Source organism: Hemitrygon akajei, unplaced genomic scaffold (assembly GCF_048418815.1).
Source record: "Hemitrygon akajei unplaced genomic scaffold, sHemAka1.3 Scf000103, whole genome shotgun sequence".
Lineage (NCBI taxonomy): Eukaryota > Metazoa > Chordata > Chondrichthyes > Myliobatiformes > Dasyatidae > Hemitrygon > Hemitrygon akajei.
This window is the reverse complement of record NW_027331989.1, coordinates 1,690,527-1,707,004: the sequence shown is the minus strand read 5'-3', so window position 1 is coordinate 1,707,004 and position 16,478 is coordinate 1,690,527. Positions and strand designations below refer to the sequence as shown.

Below are 16,478 nucleotides of genomic sequence, written 5' to 3'. Positions count from 1 at the left end.
ACCTAGATGTTCCATTGCGTCTTGTTGGCGGCAGTCACAACTGCTCCGGGAAGCTTGAGATACTGTTTAATAACAGCTGGGGCACGGTGTGTGACGACTCTTGGGATCTGGCCGATGCCAATGTAGTCTGCAGACAGCTAGGGTGTGGCCTTGCTCTCTGCCCTCCAGAAGATGTTAAAATGACCCAGGTAGCTGGTGCTGTCTGGCTTGATGAAGTAAAATGCACCGGAAGTGAATCGTTACTGTCCAGCTGTCGATCCTCATCATTTGGTCAACACGACTGTGATCACAAAGAAGATGTCATCGTTCTTTGTTCTGGTAGGCTTTGTGCTTTGTCTGACATTTCCAATTTTTCTTCAAATGATTTGTTAATTTCGTAATTAGAAATAACAAATTATAAACACCAATAGAGATGCTTTTGTTGAAATTTACTTTCAATATGTACACAGGTTCCAGAGTGACTCTTACTGAACGCAACAATTCAGGTATGGATTTTTGACGCTTAAATATCGCATTTATGCTGCAGATGTCAAGAATTGATTATTCGTATTGTCTAAATGCTAAGTTCACCATGGATGCTTTAGAAACTGCATGGGATCCCGATCGTCTCGCCAATTATTTTAAGCAGGAATATGCAGAATTCTTAAAAACATGAACTCCACTCCCGTTCAAACATTTTTGTGACTCAACTAGTTGCACATTTGATAGTCTTGAGAAAGTTTTGATGTTTGCAGATAGTAAAGATTAAAGTTAAAAGGCAATTTGTTATCAGATATCCACATATCGTCATATACTGCCTTGAGATTCAATTTCCTACGACATTCAGTGTACATACATAGAAATATAACAGAAATTGTAAAGAAATTCACAAAAACAAGCTCGGAAAAATAACAAATAACAAAAGGCAACGAAGTACGCAAATGCAAAATCAGAAAAAAATGTGAACAAATGGATCAGTAAAAGTTAATACTGAGAACAAGAGTTATGTAACCCTTGAAAGCAAATATAGGTTGTGGAATCTGTTCACCACTGGAATAATTGAAGTTACGCACCCTAGCAGGATCATAGCGGTTGATAGATAATAACTATTCCTGAGCCCAGTTGTGTGGACCCAAGGCTCCGGTACATTCTTCCTGATGACATCAGCGCTAAGAGTGCATGGCCTGATGAGTATTTAGTTATCCTGCCACAGCTCAGCATGTAATGTGTGCTCAACGGCAGTATAGTTGAATAATATTTTGGACCGGATATAATATTCAAGATTTGGTGACGGTCTGTAAGAGTGCAAGTGCTCACTTATTTTTGAACCCTCCATGCACCCGTTGAGGAAGAAATATTAAGGCTATGAGATCCCATTTCCTCTGTATTGCCCTGACTTCATAAAGACCAACATGGCTATGTGGACCTGGCCTATGAATGCATATGTGGAATGGAAAAAAAATCCACAGCTGCTAGTTACATACAGACTGCCAGCGGTAATTATCCGCAGCTTACCAACATTTTCTGGGCCATTGCGTTTCGTCTGGGTTGAGTTAATCGTGTTAGATCACTCCCCTCCCACAACATTCCCTCCTCACCCCCTCCCACAATGTCACCCCTCACTCCCCTCCCACAGTTCCCTCCTAACCCCTATGGCCCTCCCTCCTCGCCACAGCTGAGGGGAATGTGGAGGGTAGTGGAAGAAAGGAAAGGTGTGGAGGTCCAAGAATGACTCTTTTTAAATTATTAGCTAATTATTAGCTAAATCTCTGCTCATTAGAGGCGGATAAGAAAAAAATGCAATGATAAGTACGTTGAAATATTTTTCTTCCTGGAAATGTTTTCATAAAATTAAACTCACTTTCCCTCTTGCTGTTCCAATCCAGCAATGTGCGGGAAAATGGAATTTGAACACGACGTTGCTTGGGGTGTTAATCCTGATCTGATACCAAGTGGCTGGAGAGAACGTTTATTGCTCTGGGAAATACTTCTGACATATCCGGCTTTATTGTGAAAGAGACTTTGTGTCTCCGCTCCGCTCTTTCTCTCATGAAATGTATAGAGATATAACTTACAAAAATCGTGATAACTGAATATATGATTAAATTCATTAAACATCGCTCAAAATTTCGTTGCATTGGATCTATAGTGTTTGTTTTTCGTTTATCGAAATATATGTTTTTACGTTTCGTTTTAAGATTTTGGAAGCTGGACCCCATCCATCATGGTTACTGTCTGCATAACTCTTGGAATTATATTCATCATTGAGTTATTAATACTTTTCACGATAGCATGGAGACGATCAGCAATCAGTGGTGAGGACAAATCTTTACAACGACTTTTTAATGTGACGTTTTCAGTTTGTTGGCGTATTCCGAAAAAAATATTTTTGTGCAAAAATGACTAAATTAAATATGTTTTCACCGCTTTAGTTCGAAATTAATTTGACGTCCGTGAGACATTTATAATGGTGGCTTTCACTGTCCCTTATTTTTCGTGGATCTATTATTAATTTTCATTATGTCGTAATGGAAATTCAAGGTTAAATCGGATTTGGAAATTAGCTGCTTTACTGTTTATTTCACTGTAATACATCCATGCGCTGAACATCTGGAAGTATAAATTTCAAGAATCTGTTGTGTATCCTCGAAGATTCTGATTCGGTTCTCACAATAGAAGTAAGAGAATGCATTTTCCCCATTCTTTATCTTCTTATCATTTTATCATTCTATATTCACAATGCTTTTAAATTTCGTTGACACAGCCAAACTTTCTCTGTCATGTGCTGAAGTGAGGTGTGAATTTCCATCCTGTCTCCATCCGCTGCCATACTGATGGCATCTACATCTATCTAATAATAATATTAAACTCGTCATCGATTCAAATGTGACGTGTATTCATTATGAAACAATGATCGGAAATATACTCGTTCTTCTGTACCGTTCCCTTTGTCTTTCTGATCTCAAATTTATTCGGTTAATTGGCCAGGGACATAATGCACACATCAGTCCGTTTCAACGATCACGTTCACTGACTCTTCACCTTGACTAAGGTCATTTTAATTAATTTTAGTATAATCCTAATGTTCGTGTACAAATTCGTTGAAGCAGATATTCATCTCAACTCCCTCTTCATTAGGTACACTAATGAGTGGCCAAGGATTACCTGTTGACTTTTACCAAACAATTTATGAGGAAATTGAGAATATGCCACCATTCCAGAATTTTTCTGAGATGCAAGATTCAGGTGTGTATTATGACACAGAATCCGCGATGTACAAATTGATACCGTTTCAATTCATCCAATATTGTTAACAAAATCAAGAAATAACAAAAACTCACGGCTGTGTAGGTACTTCAGAAATGAAATTGTAACAAAAATAATAATGGGGTATCATACAATAAACACAAGAGATTCTGCGGATGCTGAAAATCTTGAGCAATGCACACAGTATTCTAATGGAACTCAGCAGATCAAGGTGCACCTATGGTAGAGAATGAACCGTCAACGTTTCGAACCAAAACATTTTATTGGCTCTGTAAAGGAGTTACAGAAGCCAAAATAAGGAGCTGGAGCATGGGAAAGGAGGGTAGGTTGATAGGTGATTGGCGAGACAGGATGAGAGGCAAGGAAACCTTAGGGCACGTGGGAATTTAAGTCATAAGCTTCGAGGACATAAATAGATGCGGCAAATAGACGATGAAAATGCATATCCATTGTTCCATAGCACATTAGATATGAATTGTGAGGGATGCTGTGAACCAGGTTTCAGCTATCTCAGTCTGGATTCTGGATTGGTATGATATCATTCACGATCATTGTCGGGAACCTCAATGAATAATACAAATCTGAAGCATACTCTGCCAGCATCTGCTGATATAGTCTCCAGTACTTCAGAGTATTAGAGGCATTCCCTTTTTTCTTTCCTGAAACAACTAGCACTTTTTTCAGCAAGTTCGAAGAGCCTTCTTTCTAAACTTTTCTCTGTTCGGCAATAGAATGTAGAACAGAGAACACTGAACATGGAGCAACATGGCGCAGTACGGTTCATTACGCTCACGATGTTGTGCCGACCTGTTAACTTACAAAGGGATCAATTTTGCTCTCCCATCCTACACATTCTTTAGTTGCTTTCACATAAAGCAACTGACCACACGTGGCCACATAAAAAGTTTCCTAAATGGCTCTAATATATCTATCTCCAATACCAGCCTCGAAAGGGCGTTCCACGCTTTCACCCCCAGCAAAATTACCACTGACAACACTGCATTATTTCTTCGAATCAGATTAAAGGTAGCTCCCTCCTTTAATCAGATTAAAGACTCTGAGGAGGAGCACTCTATACCGAAAAATCTGTAATTAAAAACTGTGTGCCCTACTTCGGGTATCATTCTGTTAAATCTCTTCTACACCGTCTCTGAGGATTCATGCCTTTCTAAAAATGAGCTGACCGGAAGTGAGCGTGATATTCTAAGCGTGATTTAAACAGATAAATTACTTCACAGACTATCCTCTTGAATAATTTACCCACCACGAACTATGGCTCAGTCTTCCAAACTTTCCAGGGCCATACCTGCTCACATTCTAGTACGAAGACATTAACTAGAAACGTGAACTCATTCTCCCTCTAAACATGTTCTGCTAACTGGATGACGACTTCAGTCACTTTAGCTTACTTTATTTCTACTTATAATATCGAATGAACTGTAACCGATAACATTAACTGTCCCCACTTAAAGGAGACCCGTGATAAGTACCCTTTCATCGTATTACTTTATCAATCTGTCTTTGTTTCTATCTATATATTACCTCATTCTCCTCCAGCAGGATTGCCGTAGTTACCTTCATCCGTCAACGATAGCGTTTCAAAAAGCACTACACAGACGAGTCAGCTATAAAATCGATTCCATGTACACGTATCGATTGTTTTATTATCAATTCAAGGCGGAACACACATCTTCCTTTTACCTTCTATTGAACAGTATTCAACGATTATGCCATATATGGTAAAGATGATACTGTCATTGATGTGATGATTGAATGATGTGTTCATTACAAAAACAAGAAAAATACCAAGTAAATGTCTTGAATATCTATTTCATTGAATTTTAGTTACTGGATCCACTCATTCCATTAGTGAAGTCGAATATTACACCGACTACGATCTATATAGTACATGTCATGCTCCACAAGACCCTGAAGGTTTGTTTTCCAGTATTCACGGTCGGTACACTTATTTTCATTTTGCTGTACTTTAGTTCAATCTGTCTGTGATCATGAACCGGCAAAGAAAATTGTCGTAACTTGTGCGTATTGATGTGATTGAACAATCTCGTGGTTTTGTAAGGGTCTTGCGTTACAAGAAGCGTGTTATTAAAGCCTGTAGTCAATTTAATACATGACTGATTCCCTTCTTTTAAATCACTTTGAATTATAGTCCTTTAAATATGAAATAAATGAGCAAGTTTGGAGTATGAGAAAATAGTTCAACATCCCAAGTAATTTGTTGCACAGCGGCAATCGGCAGAAATAATGTTTTATATATAATCGCTCCCTGATCTGGTTCCTGACGATCGCAATGATGTTGTGGGTGCCATAATGTATTCCTTAGACTGTGTGAATGTGACGGACAGTGGTTGTCCTGATATTCTGCAACACTCTATTGCCGATATTGTTCAGAACAAACAAGACGAGTTCTTTCTTTTCTTCTAGCCTATCCACAGTAACCAGACATACATATTCATTGATTGCCTTGTATTTACTGATGTATTTTTGTGTCTGCTTAACACTCTGTTTCCACAAATATATCGTTTCCGTCAGAGGCTTACGAGAAGCTCTGTTTTGATGCGTGCAAAACATGACTTCCAAGTTTAAAGCGAACTATGTGAATTTTCACACTGCACATGTTCTTTTAATATACTACTTTTAAAAGTTGAAGCGGACTGGTTATGCAAACCAGAAATATTGCAGACTGCCTGTTGCCAACATTGGCCATTTCAAAGAAATTATTTGTTTTCACTCCACATTGAACATTCTCCCAATGTGCTCTTCGTTAAACATTACTTTGTTTGGTGAACACGAGGAAATCTGCTGATGCTGGAAATTCAAGCAACACACACTAAATGCTGGTGGAACGTAGCAGGCCAGGCAGCATCTATAGGGAGAAGCACTGTCAACGTTTCGGGCCGTGACACTTCGTCAGGACTAACTGAAAGGAAAGGCAGTAAGAGACATGAAAGTAGGAGGGGGGAGGGTAAAATGGGAAATGATAGGAGCAGACCGGAGGGGGTGGGGTGAAGCTGAGAGCCGGAAAGGTGATTGGCAAAAGGTATACTGAGCTGGAGAAGGGAAAGGATCATGGGACGGGAGGCCTCGGGAGCAAGAAATGGGTCGGGGAGCACCAGAGGGACATGGAGAACAGGCAGAGTGATGGGCAGAAAGAGAGGAAAAAAAGGGGGCAACGAAAAACTAAATATATCAGTGATGGGGTACGAAGGGGAGGAGGGGCATTAACGGAAGTTGGAAAAGTCAATGTTCACGCCATCAGGTTGGAGAGTGGCTTCATCTTGACCGTAGAGGAGGCCATGGATAGATATATCAGATATCAGATAGACAAATCCCAATCTGATATGTCAATCCATGGCCTCCTCTACTGTCAAGATGAAGCCACTCTCAGGTTGGAGGAACAACACCTTATATAACTCTGGGTAGCCTCCAACCTGATGGCATGAACATTGACTTCTCTAACTTCAGTTAATACCCGTCCTCCCCATCGTACCCCATCCCTGATATATTTAGATCCCCCCCCCGCTTTTTTTCTCTTTTTGCCCAATATTCTGTCTGTTCTCTATCTCCCTCTGGTGCACCCCTCCCCCTTTCTTTCTCCCTAGGCCTCCCGTCCCATGATCCTTTCCCTTCTCCAGCTCAGTATACCTTTTGCCAATCACCTTTCCGGCTCTCAGCTTCATCCCACCCCCTCCGGTCTTCTCCTATCATTTCGCATTTCCCCCTCCCCCTCCTACTTTCGAATCTCTTACTATCATTCCTTTTAGTTAGTCCTGACGAAGGGTCTTGGCCCGAAACGTTGACAGTGCTTCTCCCTATAGATGCTGCCTGGCCTGCAGCGTTCCACCAGCAGTTTGTGTGTGTTGTTTGGTGAAACTGTGATTTTTTTGCTCAGTTTGACGCCAGTCATTTTCTCTCGAACAGAGCCCCAGTCCTAGATTCGCTTGCATCTGGCTTTCCCTGTTTTCTGTTCGACTGACAGCAACGATGAAATGAACGACAACAGTTCAGGATTTCCAAGTCACTTGCAGCTTGAATCGTCGATGGTTTATTCACATCCTTCACATCAGGCCGATGAAGACCGAAAAACAAACTGTGCCCTCTTTTGCTTGCACTTTCTATATGTTATTGTCTGTGAAGTACGCTGTTGTAGAATTGTTCAATATAGGCACAATAAAGTGTGCCATATTCAAATATTAGCGAAGGGCTATGGAACTACGATAATAAATGTGGGAAGAATTCCATATGATGGTTTTGAATTAAATTGCACATTTCTATTGAGGTAGCATACTTTGGTGATGCTTGTAATCCATTTTAAAGTTAATGTCACTGTCAGTGCGATTACATTGCACACTTAAAATCTAGCTACTTAAATATATGCACGAAATCAATATTCCTATCGGTATTGGCATTTAATTGCAATCCCTTTTATACAACAAGAAATGACTTTGATTTATTTGGCAGCCAAATTTATAAACAAGTGCACAACTTATTTTACTATTGGCAGTATTGATTTTACATCAAATAAAATGTATTACACTGACAGCATGTCCTTTTCTCCAATCCAGAATGATGAATATGCAGATTTTCAGATTGTTATTTTCTATTGATCTATTGCCAGTAACGGACGTATTGATGAAAACATGGAACCTCGGAAAACTACGGCACATTATATGGTCTTTGGCACAGAGTCTATTGCCCATCATATAAACTGCTCTGGAAACTGCCGAGAATTTATCTACCGCAAGGCTCTCTATTTTCCGGGCTTCATCTATTTATCTCTCTTAAAGGAACCTATTTGATCAGCATCTCCCACCTTTGCTGGCAGTGCTTTCTACTCACCCGCCACTCTCTGTGTGAAAAATATACCTCTGAAATTTCCTGTCTACCTTCTTCTAAGCACCTTAAAACTATGCCAACTCATGGCAGCCATTTCAGCTCTGGGTGAGAAAAAGCCTCTGGCTATCGACACGATCAATTCCTCTCACCATCTTTTACACCTCCATCAGTTCACCTCTCCTCCTCCCTCGCTTCAAGGAGAAAAAGCCAAGTTAATTCAACCTGTTCTCATAAGGAATTCACTCCACAGCAGGCAACCTCCTTGTAAACTTCCTCTACACTCTCCCCACGGTATACACATCTTTCCTGCAGTGGGGTGATCAAAATTGAACACAGTACTCAAAGTGGGGTCTAACCATGGTCTTCCCTTGCTGTAACATTACCGCAAGTCTCTTCAATTCACTTAGTCCCACGGTTGATGAGGACCATCACGCTATGCGCCTTCTTAACAATACTGTCAGCATGCGCAGCAGCTTTGCCTGTCCTATGGGGACGGAGCCCAAGATCTCGTTGATCCGCAACTCTGCCAAGACTCTTATGATTAATAGTATGTTTTCTTCAAATTTGACCTACCGCCATGAACCGCTTCACACATCTGAGCTGAACTCCACCTTCCACTTCCCAGCCCAGTTCTGCATCCTATCAATGCCCTGCTGTAACCTCTGACAAACCTCCAGACCATCCACAACAACACCAACTTCTGTATCCTCAGAAAACTTGCTAACCCCCGCTTCCCCCTTCAGCTTGCTCATCCAGGTCATTTACAATAATTACAAAGAGGAGAGGTTCCTGAACAGATCACTGCAGAACACTTCTGGTCACCGCCCTCCATGCAGAATATGAACCATGGACAATAGTCCCTTCCCTTTTTTGGCAAGCTAATTCTAGATCCACAAAGCAATGTCTCCTTGATCATACGCCTCATTACTTTCTGAATGAGCCTCGCTTGGGGGACCATAGCAAGTGCGTTACTGAAATCGTTATAATCCTTAGAGTATCCACTGCTCTACCTTTATCAATCTGCTTTGTTACATCCTCAAAATAATTCATTCAGTTTCATTAGGCACTTGCCCTTGAAAAGGCCATGCTGACTATGCTTAAGCAGATTATGTCTCTCCAGATGCTCATAAATCCTGCCTTTCAGTATCTTCTTTAATAACTTGCCCACCACTGAAGTAAGACTCACTGATCTACAATTTCTGATCTCTTCTCTCTTTCTTGAACACAAGAACGTTTGCGACCTTTCAACCCAATGGCTCCTCTCCCGTTCTTGCTGCCGATAAATCACCGCCCGTGTCTCAGCAATCCCCCCCCCCCCCCCTCGCTTCCCGCAGTAGTCTGGTGTACAACTCAACCGGTCGCAGCGACTCATCTAACTTAATCTCTAGTGCATCCTTTTTCCTAATGTTTATACACTCAAGCGTTTCAGTCCGCTGTAAGTCCTCCCCACAAATGCCAAGGTCGTTTTCACTGGTAACTACTGAAGCAAGGTATTCTTAAAGGGCCTCTGCTGGTTCCTCCAGCTCCATGCGCATGTTTCCACTTTCGCTCCTGATTGGTCCTATACTCACAAGGCTCACCGACTTGCTCCTCACATACTTGTAGAATGCCATGGGGTTTTCCTTAATCCTGCTCGCCAAGGCCTTCTCGTGGCTCCTTCTAGCTCTACTGATTTCATTTTTGGTATCCTTCCTGGCACCCTTATAATTTTTCTAGAGTTCAAACAGTACCGAATTTCTTGAAAGTTTCAGAAGCATTTCTTCTCTTCTTAACTAGATGTTCTACAACTTTTGTATGCTATGGTTCTTTTACACTATCATCCTTTCCTGCCTCAGTGGAAGATACCAATTGCAGAACGCAATGTAAATGATCCCTCAATACTTATCACATTTCTGCCATGAATTTCCCTGAGAACATCTGCTCCCAATTTAGGTTCCCAAGATCTTGTCTAATGACATCATATTCCGCCCGCTAATCCAATCAACTGTTTTCGCACATTGTCAGCTGCTATTTCGCTCATGCACCATGGTAAAGGAGACAGAGTTGCAATCATTACCTCCAAAACGCTCTTCCACCGAGCCGAGCTAAATTTCCCAGTACCAGATCATATACAGCCCCTCCTGCAGTTGGTTTACCGACATATCGTGTCAGGAAACCTTTCGGAATACTCCTAGTAAACTCCACTACATCAAAACTCCTTGCTCTAAGCAGATGACTGTCAATATTATGAAAGTTAAAATCACCCATCACAGCAACCCTATTATTATTGCAGCGTTCCAGAATCTGCCTCCCCATCCGTTCCTCAATGTTTCTGTTTGCGGGGTTGGGGTGTTGACGACAAAAGCAACTAGTAGAGTTATTATCCTATTCTAGTTTCTGACTTCCATTCACAGTGACTCAGTGGACAGTTCCTTCATGACTTCCACCTTTTCTGCAGCCGTGATAATAGCCCTGATTAGTAGTACCACTGTCCCGCCTCTTCTTCTCCCTCCCTGCCCCTTTTGAAACATCTGACTCCCGGAACACTCAGCAGTCATTCCTGCCCCGAGAGATCCAACATTCGGTAATGGCCAAAATATCATAGTTTAACGTATTTATCCAGGTTCATCCGCCCTGCCCTGTTTATGGTTCGACCTGCATTAAAATAGTCACATTTCCAACCATCGGGCTCAGTGCTTCATTATCTGTCATTGCTTGTGCGACAACCGCCCCATCCTCTGCCTCTTCACTTCAGCGTCAGCAAACTTCCCTTCCAGGATATTGATTCCCTTCCAGTTCACATGCCTCCCGTCTCACTTGTAAAGGCCACTCCTTGCCCAGAGAGGATTCCAATGATCTGAGAACATGAAACCCTGCACCACCTCCTCAGTCACGTATTCATCTGCCTATATTCCTGTTGTGACCTTCTCTAGCTCCTAGCACCGGGAGTAATCCGGAGATTACCACCTTGGAGGTCTTGCTCTTCGCCTCCCTCCTAACTCTCTAGACATACTGTCCAGGCCTCTAACACTCTCCTGCCTATGTCATTGGTACCAACATGTACCGCGGCCTCTGGCTCATTTTCAAGAACATTCTGCAAACGTCCGGAGACATCCTGGAGGCAACACACTAGTCCGGCGTCCTTTTTGCTGCCGCAGAATCTCCCATCTGCCCCCCTAATTATCTAAACACCTATGACTATTGCTCCGCTTGAATACACCGTACCGTTCTGAGGATCAGAGCCGACCACAGTGCCCAGCTATGTCATCGCCCTCAGCAGTATCCGAAGGGGTTTACATGTTGCTGAGGGAAACGGCTACAGAAAGACCCTGCACTTACTCACTTCTTCATTTACCTCTCTCGGTGTTCATACATCGATTGCCCGAATTCTGCCCTCTGGGTGTAACGACCTGGCTAATAGTTCTATCTATTAGATGCTCTGTCTCCCGGGTGGTCCTAAGCTCACCCAACACCAGCTCCAGATTCTTCATGCGGTATTTCATGAGCTGGAGTTGGCTGCTCTTCTCGAGTGCGTAGTCATCGGGGAGATCCTGAGGTTCCATGATTTTCCACATATTACAGGAGGAGCATTCCACTACCATCCTGCCTGCTTTGTACAATGGGCAACCACGACCAAGTTCTCTAATGTATTTCTTTGGCTTCTGTTTCCTTTCGTCCACGCCTCATGAGACAAAGTATGAAGCCCCTAGTCACACCGGGGGCCTACACAAGACAATGCCGTCCTGCTTGCCCCTTTCATACTTTTATTTAATTCAAACATCTCTGTTCCAACACTCACTGGGTCTCTGGAATGTCCACAAACTCCCTTTTAATACCAGATTCGCCGCCCTGCGAATCACCTCCTCAATGTCCTCTGCTCCCAAGGCTGATCGCACCTCTGGAATCCGCTGATTGGACCTCCGTGTTTGGTCAGAAACTACTTAAGTTGATGTTTCTCCTTTTCTTATATAACTTGCAAAAGATATTCTTTATTATGCTTAATACTCACAGGTGGAATGAATAAATTATGACATTCAAACTCTGGAAATGAATTACATTCCTTTATCAATTAATTTATCTCGTTCATTTTCGTAAGTGTTTTTGCTACCCTAACAGGTGCAAATAGAGCCCGGGGTGTGGGCACAGTTTGGGAGGGCGTTCAATTAGACGGAGTTTGGTTTCAGAAAGCGTTACCCTTTACTAGTTACGGACGTTCAATGTTGCATCGTCCAACATAAAGATCAAGAAAACATAAAATTTAAAAAAAAATCAGATGGAATTCGATATCAAAGTTGTCATTTCGGTTGAAAAACAATGAGAACTACAAGACAACAAAACCATATTCCAACAAATGCTAATCCCTTCAAAGTAAAAACAAAAGATATCAAGCAGACATTTTTAACAACTGTTCCTATTCAGATCTTTTACTGAAAAGCAAATTGCAAGTTTTCATTATCGTGTGGAGAGACCGATGATGCATCAATTCGCTTGTAAGAATCTCCGTTCGTAGAAGTGTTTCAACAATGTCAATGCCCATCAGATGACATAGATAAACATTGTACATGAATTTAGAAGGTGGGTGTCACATGCCATGTTCAAATTAATGGGTAGTAGACGCAGACTATACTCTGAGATCAATGTTCTGCTTTTAAAACATAGAAAACCTACAGCACATTGCAGCCCTTTCGGCCCACAAAGTTGTGCCAAACATGTCCCTGCCTTTAGAAATTGCTCGGCTTATCCGTAGCCCTCTATTTTTCTAAGCTCCATGTACCTATCCAAAAGTCTCTTAAAATACCCTATCGTATTGCCTCCACCACCGTTGCCGGCAGCCCATTCTATGCACTCACCACTCTCTGAGTGAAAAACGTACCCCTGACATTTCCTCGGTACTAGCTCCCCAGCACCTTAAACCTTTGTCTGCTTGAGGCAACCATTTCAGCCCTTACCCCCATCGGTTAAGCCAGGCCATCGCCGTAACCCCTCTGGTGGTTCTGTCCCTTCCTGTCCGTTACTCCCGTTAGGTAAGCCAGGCCATTGCCGTTGCCCTACAGGTAGTTCAGTCCCTTCCTAGCCCTCAGCTCTGATGGCTTGTGCCCCACACCTTGCCCAGGCCTCCGTGTTTCTGCCTGGGAGGCGGCCCTACCCAGGATCTATGTGGCCTGACCTGAGATCTCTTCTGCCCCGCCTTAACTCTGGGATCCTCCTGCCCCGCCTGAACTCTGGGATCTTCCTGCCTGCCACAAACTCTGGGATCCTCCTGTCTGCCACAAACTCTGGGATCCTCCTGCCCCGCCTGAACTCTGGGATCTTCCTGCCCTGCCTGAACTCTGGGATCCTCCCGCCTGCCACAAACTCTGGGATCCTCCTGTCTGCCAAGAACTCTGGTATCCTCCTGTCTGCCACAAACTCTGGGATCCTCCTGTCTGCCATGAACTCTGGGATCCTCCTGCCTCGCCTGACCTCCGGGATCCAGCCCCGCCTGCATTACCCCATGCATGCCATGGCATCCCCATCCTGTCCTACCCCTAGTACTTCATAGCCTGCGTTCTGCATTTGGGTCCATTCCATGTCCGCTCCTGACATGGACAGGTTGGGTGAGTGGGCAGATGCAGTTTAATGTGGATAAATGTGAGGTTATCCACTTTGGTGGCAAGAACAGGAAGGCAGATTACTATCTGAATGGTGTCAAATTCGTAAAAGGGGAAGTACAACGAGATCTAGGTGTCCTTGTTCATCAGTCACTGAAAGTAAGCATACAGGTACAGCAGGCAGTGAAGAAAGCTAATGGCACGTTGGTCTTCATAACAACGGTTGTTGAGTGTAGGAGCAAAGAGGTCCTTCTACAGTTTTACAGGGCCCTGTTGAGACCACACCTGGAGTATTGTGTTCAGTTTTGGTCTCCAAATTTGAAAAAGGACATTCTTGCTATTGAGGGACTGCAGCGCAGGTTCACGAGGTTGATTCCCGGGATGGCATGACTGTCATACGTTGAAAGATTGCAGTGACTGGGCTTGTGTACACTGGAATTTAAAGGATGAGAGGGGATCAGATTGAAACATATAAGATTAGACAATAGACAATAGGTGCAGTGGTAGACCATTCGGCCTTTCGAGCCTGCACCACCATTTTGAGATCATGGCTGATCATCTACTATCAATACCTGGTTCCTGCCTTGTCCCCATATCCCTTGATTCCCCTATCCATAAGATACCTATCTAGCTCCTTCTTGAAAGCATCCAGAGAATTGGCCTCCACTACCTTCCGAGGCAGTGCATTCCAGACCCCCACAACTCTCTGGGAGAAGAAGTTTTTCCTTAACTCTGTCCTAAATGACCTACCCCTTATTCTCAAAACATGCCCTCTGGTACTGGACTCTCCCAGCATCTGGAACATATTTCCTGCCACTATCTTGTCCAATCCCTTAATAATCTTATATGCTTCAATCAGATCCCCTCTCAATCTCCTTAATTCCAGCGTGTACAAGCCCAGTCTCTAACCCCTCTGCGTAAGACAGTCCAGACATCCCAGGAATTAACCTCGTGAATCTACGCTGCACTTCCTCTACAACCAGGATGTCCTTCCTTAATCCTGGAGACCAAAACTGTACACAATACTCCAGGTGTGGTCTCACCAGGGCCCTGTACAAATGCAAGAGGATTTCCTTGCTCTTGTACTTAATTCCCTTTGTAATAAAGACCAACATTCCATTAGCCTTCTTCACTGCCTGCTGCACTTGCTCATTCACCTTCAGTGACTGATGAACAAGGACTCCTAGATCTCTTTGTATTTCTCCCTTACCTAACTCTACACCGTTCAGATAATAATCTGCCTTCCTGATCTTACTCCCAAAGTGGACAACCTCACAATTATTCACATTAAACGCCATCTGCTAAGTATCTGCCCACTCACCCAGCCTATCACCCTGAATTCTCCTAACATCCTCATCACGTCACACTGCCACCCAGCTTAGTAACATCAGCAAATTTGCTGATGTTATTCTCAATGCCTGCATCTAAAGCGTTGACGTAAGGGATTGGACACACTGGAGGCAGGAAACATGTTCCTGATGTTGGGGGAGTCCAGAACCTGAGGACGCAGTTTAAGAATAAGGGCTAGGCAATTTAGAATGGAGTTCAGGAAAAAGTTTTTCACTCGGGGAGTTGCGGTTCTATGGAATGCTCTGCCTCAGAAGGCAGTGGAGGCCAATTCTCTGGATGCTTTCAAGAAAGAGTTAGATAGAGCACTTAAAGATAGCGGAGTCAAGGGATATGAGGAGAAGGCAGGAACGGGGTACAGATTGTGGATGATCACAATGGCATTGAATGGCAGTGCTGGCTCAAAGGGCCAAATGGCCTACTCCTGCATCTATTGTCTATTGTCTAAAATGTTGGTGGAACCTCGGAGGCCAAGCGGCATATATGGGAAATAGTAAACAGACGACGTTTCGGGCCAAGACCCTTAATCAGGTCTGGGGGAAAAAAGTCAGAGGAAGAAGTGTTGGGGTGAAAGGGGTGGAAGAAGGGGTAGGTGATAGGTGAAACCGGGAGAGGGGGAGTAGTGAAGGAAAAAAAAACTACTTAGGATATAATTTCTTTCACGATTCTCAAAAGATCATTGCTACTGCCTCCACATCTCTTCAGCCACCTCTTTCAGATCTCTGGGGTGTACACCATCTTGGTTCAGGTGACCTATTTACCTTCAGACTGTTTCCCAAGAACCTTCTCCCGAGTAACGTAACTTTACACATTCTGACCACTAACATCTGTGTATTCCATATTCCTGCCAGTTTTTTAGACAGCTAAGAGTGATGTACAAGACTTATTCAGTTCATCACCTTGCACCCTCACCCCATTACTACCTCTCCAGCATCATTTTTCAGTGGTCCGATATCCACTTCCACCTGAAGAAAAATCTTGTATCCTCTTTAATATTACTGGCCAGCTCAACTATGTATTCCATCTTTTCCTTCTTAATTATTTTAGTTGCATGCTATTTGTTTTTAAAAGCTTCCCAATCCTCTAACTTCCCAGTCATTTTAGCTCCATGCCCTGTCTGTGGTTTTCATGTTGTGTTTGGTTTCTCTCATCAGCCACGGTTCTGTCACCTTACCTTTAGAATACTAACTCCTCTTTGTGATGTATATATCCTGTGCCTTCCAAATTGCTTCCAGAAATTCCAGCCATTGTTGCTCTGTTTTCACCGTGTTCCTTTCAAATCAATTTTGACCAATTTTTCTCTCATGCCTCTCTAATTCTCTGTATTCCACATCCAACTTTAGTTTCTCCTTCTCTAATGTCAGGTGAATTTGATCATATTAAAATTACTTGCCCCTCAGGGTTCTTTGAACTTAAGTGACCTAATTAATTCCAGTTCATTACAATACCCAATCCAGA

The 16,478-nt window shown here is 43.0% G+C and overlaps 1 long non-coding RNA gene across 1 annotated transcript; it reads left to right on the top strand.

The window, feature by feature from the left end:
• The first annotated feature begins 223 nt into the window (after positions 1 to 223).
• On the top strand, positions 224 to 3,192 carry LOC140723179 (uncharacterized). The gene is made up of 4 exons (XR_012097827.1): positions 224 to 318; positions 450 to 485; positions 2,178 to 2,294; positions 3,118 to 3,192. It is a non-coding gene; the product is annotated as an uncharacterized lncRNA (long non-coding RNA).
• The last annotated feature ends 13,286 nt before the right edge of the window (positions 3,193 to 16,478 follow it).